The following is a 16,250-nucleotide window of genomic DNA, read 5'->3' as shown; positions in this document are numbered from 1 at the left end:
CCCCGCCTTCTCAACCTTGCCTGAGGCGTGGTAATCCTCAGGTTAAATGACCACTAGTAAGCACTCGCCCTCAAGAGGGGAAAGCAGCCTATGGTCATCTGGGACTACGGAGACTTTGGGCGGAATTCTCCGACCCTACGCCGGTGCGGAGAATAGCGGGAAGCGCCGCTTTTTCCCGCGACGCCGGTCCGACACGCTCCCGCTATTCTCCCCAACGCACAAATTTTTCCGACCGCCTTTTCCGCGAATAACCCCGTCAAATTGCCCGAAATGGCCAAAACTGGCCTCCCGCTATTCTCCGGCCCGAATGGGCCGAAGTCCCGACGTCAGCACGCAAGTTGAGTACGCCGGCTGACACACCTGCTTTTCAAATTCGTCAGGCAGTCGAGCTGGCTGACGAGGATGTGAGCGGACCGCCAGACTGAGAGCAAACCGGGGCTGGTATCCCGGAGAACGCAGCGAACAGTGGGGGGGGGGGAAGAAGGGAGAGGGAGTGGGGGGGAAGGGGGGGGGGGGGGGAGAAAGAGTGAGAGGGAGGGAGTGGGGAGAAGCAGAAGGAGAGGGAGGGAGTGGGGGGAGAAGGAGGGGGAGAGAGAGGGAGGGGGAGAGAGGGAGTGGGGGGATAAGGAAAAGGAGGGAGAGGGGGAGAGAGTGGGGGGGAAGGGGGTGGGGGGAAAAGGAGGGGGGGGAGAGGGGGAGAGAGAGGGGGACCGCTCACGCCTTTTTACAATGCGGAGGGGCGTCATTGTGGCGTCATTCGGGAGTCGCAGCCTTTTCACGTCATTTGACGTGTGACACCCGCGGCCCCGCTCCTAGCCCATTTTCGGGGCGTGAATAGCTAGGGAGCGGGGCCATATCGGGCCGTCGTGAAGCTCGGCTGATTTCACGACGGCCATCCCGATTTTTATCGGGAGCGGAGAATACCGCCCTATACTTTTACTTGCCAACAGCTGTCATCTCAAAAATTGGTTACGGAGTGGTTACAATCTGAGCTTGTTGAACTCAGTGTTGAGTCTAGTGCCTAATCAGCATATGAGGTGTTGTTCCTTGAGCTTAAGTTGAGCGTCATTAAAACAAATGGGAAACCAAGGGCAGAAAGATGAGAGTGGGGCAGAAAATAAAAATAATGCAAATAGAAATTTGGAATCACTCTTGCAGATTGAACCAAAGTGTTATTCAAAGCAGTAACCCAATTTGGTGTCAGTGGTTCCCAACCGGCAGTCCACGCGAGCACCGGCGGTCCGCGAGAGAGGGGTTTGTGTGGGCAGGGAAGAGCCCATGTATTTCAGTTGTTTTTGGAGTGGGGGCAAAGGGAGGGGAGCTGGCGTTGCTGAATTTGATAAATTACTACTGGGCGGTGAATATCACGATGGTGAGGAAATGGGCGGTCGAGGGGAGATTGGTTTGGGGGCGTATTGAGGGGGCATTATGTTTGGGGACAAGTTTGAGGGCACTGTTGTTGGCACCTCTCCCATTCTTGCCAGCCAGGTACTCTGTGAGCCTAGTGGTGGTGGTTATGGTTGTGGGGCATTGCAGTTAACATTTTGGGCTAGAGGGTATGTTGCTATATGCGGCAGCCATAGGTTTGTGCCGGCAGGGCTGGGTGAGAGGTTTCGGGGGTGGCGGCAGTTGGGGACTGAGTATTTTAGGGACTTGATGTAGGGTGCTGGAGGAGTTGGAGGAATCGTATGAGGTACCCAAGGGGAACGGCTTTAGGTAGCTGCAGGTGAGGGATTGCATGTGGAGAAAGGTGCTGTCCTTCCCAGGGCTGCCGCCTCTGGTGTTGCAGGATAAGCTGTTGGAGGAGGAAATAGGGGAGGGTGTCGGACATATACAAGGAATTGATGGAGAGAAAGGATGCTCCAGTGGAGATCAAGTGCAAGTAGGAGGAGTAGCTGGGAGGGAGGTGCCGACCGGGTCGTGGGTGGGAGCCTTGCACAGGGTGAACTTGTCCTTGTCGTCTGCAAGGGTAAGTCACATAGATTTTAAAGTGGAGCATAGATCCCACATGATGGTGGCGAGGAGGAGTAGGTTCTTTGCGGGGTTGGAAGACGGGTGTGGCTGGCGAGCAGGGGGCCTGCGAATCATGTCACATGTTCTGGGCATGTCCAAGACTGAAGGGGTTCTGGATGGGGTTCTCGGAAGTGATGTACGAGGTGCTGGGTGTAAGGGTGGCCGAGTCCGGAGGTGGCAATTATTTGGTGTGTTGGAAGACCTGGGAGTCCAGGGGTGGGGGAAAAGGCTGATGTGTTGGCCTTTGCCTCCCTGATAGCCCAGAGACGGAAGACGGATTTTGTTGTGTTGGCGGGACTGGAGCCGCCAAAGGCAGAGGTGTGGGTGCAGGACCTGGCAGAATTCCTGAAGTTGGAGAAGGTCAAGTTCGCTTTGCGTTAGAGGGGTTCACATGGAGGTGGAAACCACTCATTGATTTATTCAAGGAAGATTGATGGGTCAGCAATGGGGGGAGTGTTTCGGGGATTTGGGGGGGGGGGGTAAAGGGGCATATGTGGGGAAGGCAGGGTGTGTTGGGGTCTTGGTATCAGGGGAGGTTAGAGGGGCTGGATTCTCCCCTAGCCACGCCACTTTTCAGCCTTGACTCACTGACTGGATTCTCCATTACACTGGCCGGCCAATGTGGTTTCCCATTGTGGGGCAGCCCCACGCCGTCGGGAAACCCCCGGGCGCCGGCAAAACGGAAAATCCTGCCGGCAGAGAATCGCGCCCGGGATCTTTGGTTGTTTGTTTAGGTTGATGCATTGTTCTTATGTTTTGTGTATATATGTAAAAAGCCTTGAATAAAAATATTTTTTAAAGAAGGATATATAAGTTTGACACTCATCAGCCGTAGGCTATGTGAAAAAATAATGTTTAAAACAGCTTGCATACATTGTGGTACGCATGAGCTACAGCTTGCATACATTGTGGTATGCATGAGCTGCGGCTTGCATACATTGTGGTCCGCATGAGCTTTTGATGACATTCCATGGTCTGCATAAAGGAGAACCACATTGTGGTCCGCATGAGCTTTTGATGACATTCCATGGTCTGCATAAAGGAGAACGTTGGAAACCGCCGGTATCCATTGAATCGCAAGAAGAACAATTAAATTGCTGTTTCACTTAGACGGCATGTTTGGGGCCCTGGACAATCGAATGGAAGGAGATAAAAGGGTAGGTCAGGCTTTGTCCTCCATTTTTATTGGAAAGAATGGAGGTGATGGAGGCCTGAACGAGGTTGTCACAGAGATAATTGTCCTGAAGGAATGCCGAGAGAGGAGAGCAAGATTTTATTTGGTTGTTGAAACATACTGGAGTTGGTGGAGATGAGGAAAACAACAACCAGCAGTGTATAATGATATACCGTCTTTAACATAATGAAACATCCCAAGGTAATTCATAGGAGTGTGATGTAGCATTGTTAGACACTGAGCCACGCAGGGCAGATGGTCAAACGTGAGGTCAACCTAGGAAGTTATAAGGAGCATCTGGAAGGAAGGAAGTGAGATCAAGATTTGGAGAGGTTCAGGGAGGGAATTCCAGAGCTGAAGGCCGAGACAGCTGAAAGCACAGGCAGCAAAGCAGGAACAATTAAAATCAGGGTTGCTGAAGAGGCGAGAATTAGATGACACACACTTATGTTCCGGGGATTGTGGGGCTGGAGGAGATCAGAGAGATCAAGATGGGATGAGCTTGGGGACAGAGTTTGGAGTGAGACCAAAATGAATTACTTCAGCCTTCCCAATATTTAATTGGAGTAAACTTCTACTCAGCCAGCACTGAATGTTGGATAAGGGGTTTGATAAGTTTGCAACATTGGTGGTAGTGTCAAGAGATTTGCTGCTGAAGAAGAGCTTGGTGTTGTCAGTGTACCTGTCAATACTAACAGATAAAAGCAAATTACTGCGGATGCTGGGTTCTGAAACAAAAACAGAAAATGCTGGACAGAATGTAGTATGATAAGGGAAGGAACCCGTGGTGCGATTCAGCAACTGCATTTTGCCCAGCTCGGATCCTTGCCCTGCCAGGTGAAAAGCGAGAGAATGCAAAATCCGAGATTTGCGCTGGGTGCAACCTGACAACGTCCCGATGGTGAATTCTGGATCTCATCCAAAAATGTCGAGAATATCATTAACCCTAAATTGCATTGATTTCAAACTCATTAATGAGATTGAAAGCAAATGCAGCAACCTCCCCGGGATTTACCCAACTCTCCCTTGGGAAATCAGGTGGGTGTCGTTTATTGTACTCCTTTTTAAAAATGTGAAGCTGGCACAATGTCTTCTACAGGGAACTGAGGAGGTGAGTAGCCGCTTCCATGTAGCTCAAGGGCACCGGAGGGTGGGTGGGGGACCCTTCACGGAGGTTGGGCTTGGTTGGGTGCTGAATCTGTGGGTCGCAGCTGGGTTGGGGGTAATGAAGTGAGGGGCTTTGTGTCTGTAAGGCATTCACGCCATCTTTAAATACTATGGAGAAACATAAAACCCTTCCAGGACAGAGCCTTGCTGCGGCTTCTCTCCTGAAAGTCAATTTCACCCCCTTTTTAATCATTATTATCGTCACATATAGGCTTACATTAACACTGCAATGAGGTTACTGTGAAAATCATCACCCCACTCAAACGCCTGTTCGGGTACACTGAGGGAGAGTTCAGAATGTCCAATTCACCGAACAAGCACGTCTTTCGGGACTTGTGGGAGAAAACCGGAGCACCCGGAGGAAACCAACGCAGACACCGGGAGAACGTGCAAACTCCACACAGACAGTGACCCAAGCCGAGAATCAAACCTGTGACCCTGGAGATGTGAAGCAACTCTGCTAACCACTGTGCTACCGTACCACCCTGGAGGAGGAGGACACCCACACCCCAGTGGCCACAAAGTTAATCTCAACTGATGAAAATGTTGGAACTGCACAAAGGGATTGAACTATGACATTTACAAAATCAAGAACTTCCTCCTCGAGGAGATGGCAACATGACCACTGACGCCAAGACACTCAAATGTTGGAGCAAATGTTGGACACGGGCGACTCAAGTAGGGGGAACTGTGGGGAAATACGGGAACATGTATGGATGACTGTTAGAAGAGGCATGTTCCCCACTGGATGAGACAAGAGACAAAAAGGAGGAAGAAATAGGGTGGGGACTCTGGAGCAAAGCACTGTACAGGGTTAACTCCACCTCCACTTGCGCAAGGCAAAGCCTAATGCAGCTGAAAGTGGTACACAGAACACACTTACCGGAACCTGAATCATCAGATTCGTCTCAGTGGTGGAGGATATATGTGAATGGTGCCAGGGAGGCCCAGCCAACCACACCGATATGTCCTGGGCATGCCCCAGACTTCCCGGGTTCTGTACAACCTTCTTTGAGTTAATGTGCATGATTGTGGGGGTGAGGGTGGAGCCAAGCCTGAAAGTGGCAGTATTTGGGGTATCCGACCAGCCAGAACCCTTCATGGGGAGTGGGGCCAAAGCCCTTGGCCTTTGCCTTGCTAATCGCCCACTAAAGACTCCTGCTCGGATGGTGATCAGCTGCACCACCCAAAGCTGCAGACTGGCTGTGCGACCCGTCAGAATTTCTCCAAATGAAGACTATTAGCCACCTGGGGGTTGAAAGAGGGCTTCCACAAGACGTGGAAGCCATTCACCAACTTGTTCCAAGAACTGTTTGTAGCCACCAGCCAACAGAGTGGTGGGAGGGGTTAGCAAAAGGAAGAGAAGGGTGGGGGGAGCAGAGGGGAAGGGAGGGTGGTTCAAAAAAACCCCACTAGAAGGCTGCGAGAGGCAGGTGTTATATTACTCTTTGGTAATATATCGTTACTCTTTGCTTTATATATTCAGAGTGGTCTGATGGTGTGATTCTTAAGAAACCACCACATTTCAACTTAAAGCAAAATAGATTTGGGCAGCACGGTAGCATGGTGGTTAGCATAAATGCTTCACAGCTCCAGGGTCCCAGGTTCGGTTCCCAGCTGGGTCATTGTCTGTGCGGAGCCTGCACGTCCTCCCCGTGTGTGCGTGGGTTTCCTCCGGGTGCTCCGGTTTCCTCCCACAGTCCAAAGATGTGCGGGTTAGGTGGATTGGCCATGCTAAATTGTCCGTAGTGTCCTAAAAAGTAAGGTTGGGGGGGGGTAGGGTGATCATTGCTCGGCACAACATCGAGGGCCGAAGGGCCTGTTCTGTGCTGTACTGTTCTATGTTCTAGATTTAATGAATAATGAATTGATTAATATTGAGTTTGTTCACTCTTACAGAACTCTAACTAGTGATCAAATAATTCAGAATAACGTATTGACTATTTTAACTACACATGCTAACTATGCTATTATCTATCTCTCTAACACTCTGCTGTCTAGTCACTCCTGGTTCGAAGAGACCCAAGATCCTTTGAGTTCTCATATTTATACAGGAATCTAGTGCTGCCATCTAGTGGTTGTCTTACACTATGATGTAGTCATTAAGCCTTTATATGTCTCGATATATACATATCTCTACAGCAGGGGGATAAACCCAATGGCAAAAAGAAGACGAGAGGACATAATAACAAACAGTGAAGCACAAGCCATAACAGGCAATGCAGCAGGAGCTGACGAGCCAAATAAGATCCACGGCTACCAAAGAGAGACTCAGCAGGCGACTGTAAACATGGACCGCAGATCTAGTCTGTCCACACTCTGGTGAACTGGTTTGATTTTCTTATTTTTTTCTTTATTATTATTGTTAAATTTCTTTCTTTTATCTCTTTTGGTTTTTTTTGTTGTATAAGCGGAACCACACCCTGATTACTTTCTGTAAAATGCTACTTGAGAGTACAATGCCTGTAACTTAACGTTCAATCTACAAATATGTAATATAAAACAAATTGTCAAATAAAAGATGTGAAAATCCACGGTAGCACAGTGGTTAGCACTGCTGCTTCACAGCGCCAGGGTCCCAGGTTTGATTCCCGGCTTGGGCCACTGTCTATGTGGAGTTTGTACATCTCCTCGTATCTATGTGAGTTTCCTCCGGGAGCTCCGGTTTCCTCCCACAAGTCCCACAAGACATGCTTGTGAGCTAATGTCTCTGAATTCTCCCTCAGTGTACCTGAAGTGTGGCGCTGGAGTGTGGGGTCTGGGGGATTTTCACAGTAACTTTATTGTAGTGTTAATGCAAGCCTACTTGTGACAATAAAGATATAAAGATCATAAAACTTTTTTTAAAAAGAGACCAGTCACGTGGATGAAGGGACAGTGGGATCCTTCCCTCTCTGGCGCAAGCAAACCTCTCTGTCAGTGACTGCTCTCTCCTTGATTATCAGGGCCCTTTCCTCATGGGGGATAAGGACTAGACTCTCTGGGATTCTTCCTCCTGCCTTGACCCTTCCCTATTTATTATGGGCTACCTTACATAGAACATAGAACATAGAACAGTACAGCACAGAACAGGCCCTTCGGCCCTCGATGTTGTGCCGAACAATGATCACCCCACTTAAACCCACGTAACCCGTATACCCGTAACCCAACAATCCCCCCATTAACCTTACACTACGGGCAATTTAGCATGGCCAATCCACCTAACCCGCACATCTTTGGACTGTGGGAGGAAACCGGAGCACCCGGAGGAAACCCACGCGCACACGGGGAGGACGTGCAGACTCCACACAGACAGTGACCCAGCCGGGAATCGAACCTGGGACCCTGGAGCTGTGAAGCATTGATGCTAACCACCATGCTACCGTGAGGCCCCGATTTCCCCACAATTTCTCTTGTGGGGAAAAAGGGGGGGAGGGTATTGTGAGCCGCACGATTGATGGGACAGGGTGTAATATAGCAGGTGGCATTTGTAGGCACCGCACCTGGACATGAAGGGCTTGTGCTGGTGGGTACCAGGGGTGCTGAGGAAAAAATATGAAGTTCGGATGTGGGGAAGTTGCGAGGTGCCAGCCAGTCGATTGGGGTTGGGTTTGAGAATTTGAAGGGTGGCCGGCCGAACTGATGCCAGGGGAGAGGCAGTAAGGTTATTGGTCGTCTTCCAACATTGGAAGGTGGTCCTTCTGGTCATATGCCTGCACTGACAGCTGCTGCCACCGCGTCCAGCTGCATTACTCACCCTGCTGCTGGTCCTCTGACCCCCTCGGGGGAACAGGGTGGCCCACCTCTCATCCACAGCGCTGAGAAGCCCGGCCAGGTCGGCATCGCCAAAGCAAGGAGCAAGTCTGCGCGCTGCCACGCTTGTATGTTGACTGGGAGTAAGTGGTGAGGCAGCGTATAAAAGCAGCTCCCTCTTGTTAGCGGCGAGCAGCTGAGGGGTGAGTTGGCGAATCGGGTGTCCATGGTGAGGGAGCCAGTAATGGCGAGAATCTTGTGGGGGCTGATTTTTGGCACGATGTGTCTTGCCTACATGGCCATCATGAAACCCCCTGCCAAACACGCCCAAAAACTGGACTTTAACTTTGGTCCACTGAATTGTGCCCCTGATAAGTTTGCTCCAGTCCGCACTGGCACAGGTACAATTGGCCTCCTCCTTGTATAACTGTAATTTGTATGATTCCGTGACTGCATGTCAGGGCAGAAGCACTTCACTGTCTCAATTGAAAATAAGTAATAAACATTTAGTCGTCAATACCAGCTGTCAATCTAAATGACAGGTGCCCGTAGCATTTCTCAAATTGGATTTCTGTTTCATGAGCAGGATCTTCCCTGGCAAGATACAATCACTGCCCAGGTCAACTTCAGTTCAATGATTACAAGCAGTAAGAGAAGCTTCTACAATTTAAAAGAAAACTCAACTAAGATGAGGAAAGAAAATCCATCCCTTACTATAGAGAAGAATGACATATATGGTAAATTGAGTTTTAGTTTTGACATTTAAGGCCTGTATTATGTAAAATACATTAAGAACAAATATTGGCAATCAGCTTGATTCCTTTTTAAGTTTGTACTGTTCTTAGATTTAAAGGTAAAATCCTGCATTCAACAGGATGGCTAGGAAAGGTGCAGGTGCTGGATTGTACCAAGGGAAATATTTGACAATATATGAGCTGCATGTACTCTGAAGGTGGCAAGTTTGGAAAGCCTGGTCCTCCAGAGGATGGGAATTCATGTGGACCATCTTGTGTGTCCCATACTATTCCTGTGTTCTCTGTTATGCACCATATGTCACATTAACATGTCAATAAACAAATGTTTAATAATTAATGCAATAAAAAACATTAACTGCCCTCACTTGCTAATTTTACAGATGGGCTTTATGAAATGCAGACATAATACAAAATAGGTAAGTACACCTGGCTATTAATAATGCCTCTTCCAATTCTCTTCAGATGAGTGGGAAGCCAGTGATCCTCAGAGACTGGTCATACTGGAGTGTTCACTACCTCACCAGCCAAATGCTCCCTAGAAACAGCAGCCAAACTGACAGAATGCATCTATTATTTAGAGCCACAGATGAAACAGCTCAGGATAAGTCACAGATCCGTGGTTATGAAGGTTTAGAGATGGTGGCTGCTGAGGAGCCAGCAGTTAAAAAACAAAAAATTGGCATAATAAATCCTCATTATGCATTGTAAATAGTTTACAGAGATTACTAGGGCAACTTTCCAAATGAGGCTGTAATACGTGAACCGCATTGAGTAGGCTTGTGGTTTCATACCTGTGATGGTGCAAAGTTTAGACAGAAATGTTATCCACTCTGTCACCTGACAGTGAGCAGGCAGCATCACCAGTTCTGCTGTAATAGTGATTGTGGTAACAGTGGTCTCCCACTACTCCTTTTAGATGTTTGATGTAAGAAGCAATATAGATGGCTATGAACAAAGACAATCATAAGAACATGACTCAAAGATCTCGTGAGAAGCAGAAAGCAATTACTCCTCACTGACCTTTGTACAGGGGACCCTTGATCCGGTGATATAGATACAGAGTTCGCTCCAACTTTAGCCAAGGGGCTTTTGGATTTGTAGGCATGTCTGCAGTTAATCTATCAATTTGAACATTACTTTCTCGTAAAGAAGCATTTAGGAATGCATCACATGCACACTTACCATGGGAAAGTGCATAATCTGAGAGTGGTCTGGGGGATCTGATCTAGTGATCATGCACAACAGAAAGTTGAAATTTCCTCAAAATAAAGGGAATTGTTTTTCCAAGCATTCTGGTGGCTCCATTTTTCCTTTTGTTAGTTTGGGGCCTATTACATTAAATACACATGCTCAGCATCATGTGACTGTGCTGTGTGGAGTAAAACACTGCCTAATCTCGAACGCACTAGAAACTCTGGGACTAAGAAAGTTGGGTATGGCTCAGGAACCAAACCTACAAATAGTGGAGCTCCTGCCCAGGAGGTTAGAAATGTTAAGCCATAAACTCAGCATCTGAAATCAAAACAGAAAATGCTGGAAATGCGCAGCGTCTGTGGAGAGTGAAACTAGTTAAAGCTTCAAGCTGATGGCAGAATTGAACAGAATTAGCAATGTAGCAGCTTTTAAAGCCACAGAGACAGGGAAATGGGGGGGGGGGGGGGGGGGGAAGATAAAATGGAATGGTTCTGTGATTGGGGGGGGGGGCGGAATTGGGATCGAGTAAATGATAAAATGAATGGTGGTACAAAGCACAGGGGAGATTTTAATGAGATAAATATAGAAACAAAAGATGGGTCTCAGAGGTTTAACTGAAACAGAATCATCACCAACAACTGTTGTGTTAAAATAACAGGAGCAGAGGTTATGAACTGAATGTTGTGTGCAAGGCAGTGAGGTGTCTAATCAAAAGAAGAGGTGCTGTTCCTCGAGCTTACCTCGAGACGCATTGGGAAAATGAGGACTGAGAGGTCAGAGTGGGAATGGAGAAGCAAATTAAAATGACAGACAACCAGAAGCTCAGGGTCATGCTTCTGAACTGAATGGAGATTGTGGTGAATCACAGTCCGTGTAATTCACACTGTTATATATGATGTACTATGTCTATGTAAGCTCGGTATACGAGCAGTTGCGCGGCTCTGCCCATAGGGGGAGATGAGGAGTTTGTACTGGGCTCCACCCTGGCTCCGCCCATGGATCCGCCCATGGCTTCTCCCACTAACCGGAAGTATAAAGCTTGGCAGTCGTGAGCCTGCCTGCCAGTTCATCTCGTCACAGGCAGGCTCTGTTGAAAGACTATTAAAACCACTGTTCACTTCCAACCACGTGTCGTGGGAATTGGTGGTCACATCAATTTAATAGTCTTTGGAAACAAGAAGAAATCAAAGAAACAACTATGGAATCAGCCCTCAAACCTGACCGACTAGAACTCGACCCGCAGGCTGCAGAGGCAAGAGAAATCTTTCAGCACTGGCTCAGATGTTTCAAGGCCTACCTGGCTGAATCAAGTACTGCTGAAACTACAGAGGAGCAGAAACTCAGTCTACTGCACGCAAGGGTGAGCCACCGTATATCTTCTCAACTCAATAGTACCAACTCGTAAAAGGGGGCCCTAACCATGCTGGATCGAATGTATGTGAGGCCCATCAACGAGGTCTACGCGCGCCATATTTTTACGACCCGCCCCCAGCGCCCCGCGGAGTCGTTGGAAGAATTCCTGCGGGAGTTAAAGATTTTAGCTCGGGACTGTAATTACCAGGCTGTATCAGCCGAACAGCACATGGAACTTGCCGTTAGAGATGTGTAGGTGGCAGGCCTCAGATCGAATTATGTGCGCCAGCGGTTGCTAGAAAAAGGGGCCCAGAACTTAGAGGACACAGTTGAACTAGCTACCACTATGGAGCTCTCATTCCGCAGCCTCACCTTGTTCCCGCGGACCAAGCAACCTCATCCTGGGCCCCCGACCAGCGACTGCCCCTGGCCTGCGACGCGCGGCCACCCAGCCATCACGCAGCCCCAGTGTGCCGATTTTGCGGACAGCCCCAGCACCCACGGCAGCACTGCCTGGCCCGCAACGCGACCTGCAGCAAAGGACATTATGCCCGGGTCTGCCTGGTGAAGAAATCCCCCTCTCCAAACTCTCCCGCAGCCCAAAGCACTCGCTTCCAAACCTCACAGGCCTGCAGGCCCTGAAATGCTGCAGCCTGTATGCCGACTCTGCCCCCATCCGACATGTGTGACTCATGGGGGCAGCCATCTTGGCAATCCTCCTCTATGCGGCCGGCCATGTGCGACTCATGGGGGCGGCCATCTTGGCAATCCTCCTCCATGTGGCCGGCCATGTGCGACTCATGGGGCGGCCATCTTGGGATCCACCCTCTTCAAACTCTGAAACTCACCTCGACGACTACGAACTCAGAGGGCAGTCATCACGGGGCCACTCCAGCACAGCCAATCGAGCCGCCGACTACCCGTAACTCAGCGCGGTCACGTTGGACCAGTCGCGTCCAAAGCACCTCCGCAGCTCAATGATGACCGTTAAAATCAACGGGTACAGGACGCCGTGCCTCTTCAACTCCGGGAGCACCGAGAGCTTCGTACACCCAGAACTGGTAAGACGCTGTTCGCTCCCTATTTTTCCTGCACGGCAAACTATCTCCCTCGCTTCGGGCTCCCACTCTGTTCACCACCAAGGGTGCACCGTCGCGACCCTAACGATCCAGGGCACCAGCTACTCAAACTTCCAGCTGTACGTGCTCCCTGAACTCTGCGCCCCACTCCTACTGGGACTCGATTTCCAGTGCAACCTGAAAAGCCTCACACTCCGCTTCGGCGGGTCCTTGCCCCCACTCACTATTTGCAGCCTCGCCACACTAAAAATCGACCCCCCTCCACTCTTTGCCAATCTCACGCCGGACTGCAAACCCATAGCCACTTGCAGCAGGCAATACAGCCTGCAGGACAGGGTGTTTGTCAGAACAGAGGTCCATAGGCTTCTACATGAGGGGATCATAGAGGCCAGTAACAGTCCCTGGAGAGCTCAGGTGGTGGTCGTCAAGACCAGGGAAAAATTCCGAATGGTAGTGGACTATAGCCAGACCATTAATCAGTTCACGCTCCTTGACGCGTATCCCCTCCCCAGAATTGCAGACATGGTGAATCAGATCGCCCATTATAAAGTCTTCTCCACGGTGGATTTGAAGTCCGCATACCACCAGCTCCCAATCCGCCCGGAAGACTGCCACTTCACGCCGTTTGAGGCCGACGGCCACCTCTTCCACTTCCTCCGGGTTCCCTTTGGCAGCACTAATGGGGTCTCGGTGTTCCAACGAGCAATGGTGGACCAGTACGGGCTGCGGGCCACGTTTCCGTACCTGGATAACGTCACCATCTGCGGCCACGACCAGCAGGACCATGACGCTAACCTCGATCGATTTCTCCAGACGTCCTGGAAGCTCAACCTCACATATAACACGGAGAAATGCGTTTTCTGCACGACCAGGCTAGCCATCCTCGGCTATGTCGTGGTGAACGGAGTCCTGGGCCCCGACCCGGACCGTATGTGCCCCCTCTTAGAACTCCCTTTCCCTCATTGTCCCAGTGCCCTCAAAAGGTGCCTGGGATTTTTCTCTTATTATGCCCAGTGGGTCCCTCAGTATGCGGACAAAGCCCGCCCACTATTTAAGGCCACACTCTTCCCTCTATCGGATGAGTCTCGTCAGGCCTTCACTCGGATCAAGGAAGACATCGCCACAGCGGCCATGTGGGCGGTGGATGAATCCGTCCCCTTTCAGGTAGAGAGCGATGCCTCAGAGGTCACCCTCGCAGCCACACTAAACCAGGCAGGGAGACCAGTCGCCTTCTTCTCCCGAACCCTCTCTGCTTCGGAACTTCGACACTCCTCAGTCGAAAAGGAAGCACAAGCCATCGTGGAAGCTATACGTCACTGGAGACACTACCTCGCAGGTAGGAGTTTCACCCTCATCACCGACCAAAGATTGGTTGCCTTTATGTTCGACAACTCTCAAAGGGGCAAAATCAAAAATGATAAGATCCTACGGTGGAGGATCGAACTCTCCACCTACAAGTACGACATTATGTACCGACCGGGGAAGCTCAACGATCCCCCAGATGCCCTGTCCTGCGGCACGTGCGCCAGCGCGCAAGACGACCGCCTGAAAGCTATCCACAATGACCTCTGCCACCCGGGGGTCACCCGGCTCGCCCACTACGTCAAAGCCCGAAATCTGCCTTCCTTCACTGAGGAGGTAAAAGCCATCACCAGGGATTGCCCGATCTGTGCAGAGCGCAAACCGCACTTCTATAGACCAGACAGGGCCCACCTGGCCAAGGCCTCCTGGCCCTTTGAACGCCTCATTATCGATTTTAAAGGGCCACTTCCCTCGACCAATAGGAATGTGTACTTCCTGAACGTCATTGACGAGTTCTCTCGCTTTCCCTTTGCTATCCCGTGCCCCGATATGACCTCCCACACCGTCATTAGGGCCCTGCACAGTATCTTCACCCTGTTTGGTTTCCCCAGCTACGTACACAGCGACAGAGGTTCGTCCTTTATGAACGACGAGCTGCTCGAAAAGGGCATTGCCGTCCCAATCGGGCCCCTGGATGCCCCAATTTTTTACAGGGGGTGAATGTGGTGAATCACAGTCCGTGTAATTCACACTGTTATATATGATGTACTGTGTCTATGTAAGCTCGGTATATGAGCAGTTGCGCGGCTCTGCCCATAGGGGGAGATGAGGAGATTGTACTGGGCTCCACCTTTGGCTCCGCCCACGGCTCCTCCCACTAACCGGAAGTATAAAGCTTGGCAGTCGTGATCCTGCCTGCCAGTTCATCTCAACAATAGTCTTTTCTGTTGAAAGACTATTAAAACCATTGTTCACTTCTAACCACGTGTCGTATGAATTGATGGTTACATCAGAGATATACAGAGCCATCACCCAATTTGCATTTGGTCTCCACAATGTAGGGAAGATCACATTCTGGGTAATGAATACAGTATACCAAATTGAAAGGGGCACAAGTGACTCACTGTTTCACAGGAAGGAAGTGTTTGGGGACTGTAGACAGTAGGAAGGGAGGTGGTAAAAGGGCAAGTGCTGCATCTCCTGTGCTGACATGGGAAAATACCATGGATGTTGGGGAGAATGCAAAGTGGAGCAGGCTGTTGCACAGGGGATGGTCCCCTCCGAATGCTAGAAGGGGAAGGTTGATGATGAATTTACCGGTGGTCTCACACTGGGGTTGGCAGAAATGGTGGAGCATTTCAATAGAGAGGCAGGTAAGATGGAAGGTGAGGACACTATATATAATGGGCGGAATTCTCCGCTGGTGGCCAAAATCGTGGAGGCTGAGTTCACGACGGCCTCGGGGCCCGCTCCCCGCACCTAATTCACCCCCACCCGGGGGGCTAGGAGTGGGCCCCCGTCGTTCCCGGCCGCGACCTCGGCCGCCGGAAATGACGCCCGAATGGCGCATGCGCGGATGACATCAGCGCGCAGACGACGCGAACATGCGCGGTGCCGTCTTTCTCCACCGCCGCCCGGCAAGACGTGGCGGCTTGATCTTGCCGGGCGGAGGAGGGGAAAGAGTGCGTCCATTTTGGACACCGGCCCGATGATCAGTGGGCACCGATCATGGGCCTGTCCCCTCCCGAGCACAGTCGCGGTGCTCCCGTCCCAATCGGGCCCCTGGATGCCCCAAACGGGCATCCGGCGCCCGTTTCACGAATGCAGCGACCAGGTGTGGTTGCTGCCGTGGTGAGACGGGCGTGAAGAGCCGGCCGCTCGGCCCATCGGCCTCGGAGAAACGCCGTTAGCCGTGAAAAACGGCGAGCGGCGATTTTTCCGAGCGTGGGGGGGAGAATCGCGGGGGCGCCAGGGGGGCATAAAAAATGTCGGGAGGCCCTCCCACGATTCTCCCACGCCACGTGGGGAGCGGAGAATTCCGCCCAATGCTTCTTGGAGAAAGAGCAAAGGTGAGGACAGGTGTCCACAGAATAGAATGGACACAGCTAAGGGCCTTGCCAACTAGAAGGGGAATCGTGGTTCTCAGCCTATAACATTCCCTCTTCATTTCAAAGAATCATTTCATGGCTTACAAAAATTCTGCTCTGGGCTTATTGCTCGATTGTACTTTTTTTTTTGCACAGTTCAACCAAAATCTCTGTAACCGATCAAAGGATCATGAACAGGATTCTCCGTTAACCGCCACCGAAATCGGGGAGTGCGATCGGACGGAGAATAGCTTCTGACGGCAAAGTCGTGGCAGGTGCTGGTTTGATGCCAAATCGCGGTTCTCCGTCACCTCAAGCGGCATCATTGCATTTCACACCGTGCGTACTTTAAACATCTTTTGCATATCATTAGTGGGCCTACCCGTGATTCTCC

General features: G+C 50.6%; 1 protein-coding gene across 6 annotated transcripts in view; it reads left to right on the top strand.

Moving 5' to 3' along the window:
- The window catches only part of LOC119950596 (heparan sulfate glucosamine 3-O-sulfotransferase 1-like), a 183,677-nt gene that overhangs the window by 141,430 nt on the left and 25,997 nt on the right, over positions 1 to 16,250 (top strand). For 3 of the 6 annotated variants that reach the window (XM_038773163.1, XM_038773161.1, XM_038773160.1), the window contains one exon: positions 6,497 to 6,676. The exons of the other annotated variants lie outside the window; for them this stretch is intronic. The gene's annotated coding sequence lies outside the window, so the exon portion shown is untranslated. The remainder of the gene's footprint in view (positions 1 to 6,496; positions 6,677 to 16,250) is intronic. 6 annotated transcript variants of the gene reach the window in all.

This window comes from Scyliorhinus canicula, chromosome 16 (assembly GCF_902713615.1).
Source record: "Scyliorhinus canicula chromosome 16, sScyCan1.1, whole genome shotgun sequence".
Classification (NCBI taxonomy): domain Eukaryota; kingdom Metazoa; phylum Chordata; class Chondrichthyes; order Carcharhiniformes; family Scyliorhinidae; genus Scyliorhinus; species Scyliorhinus canicula.
The sequence above is the reverse complement of the archived record's forward strand: the minus strand, read 5'-3'. Positions and strand labels throughout refer to the sequence as shown.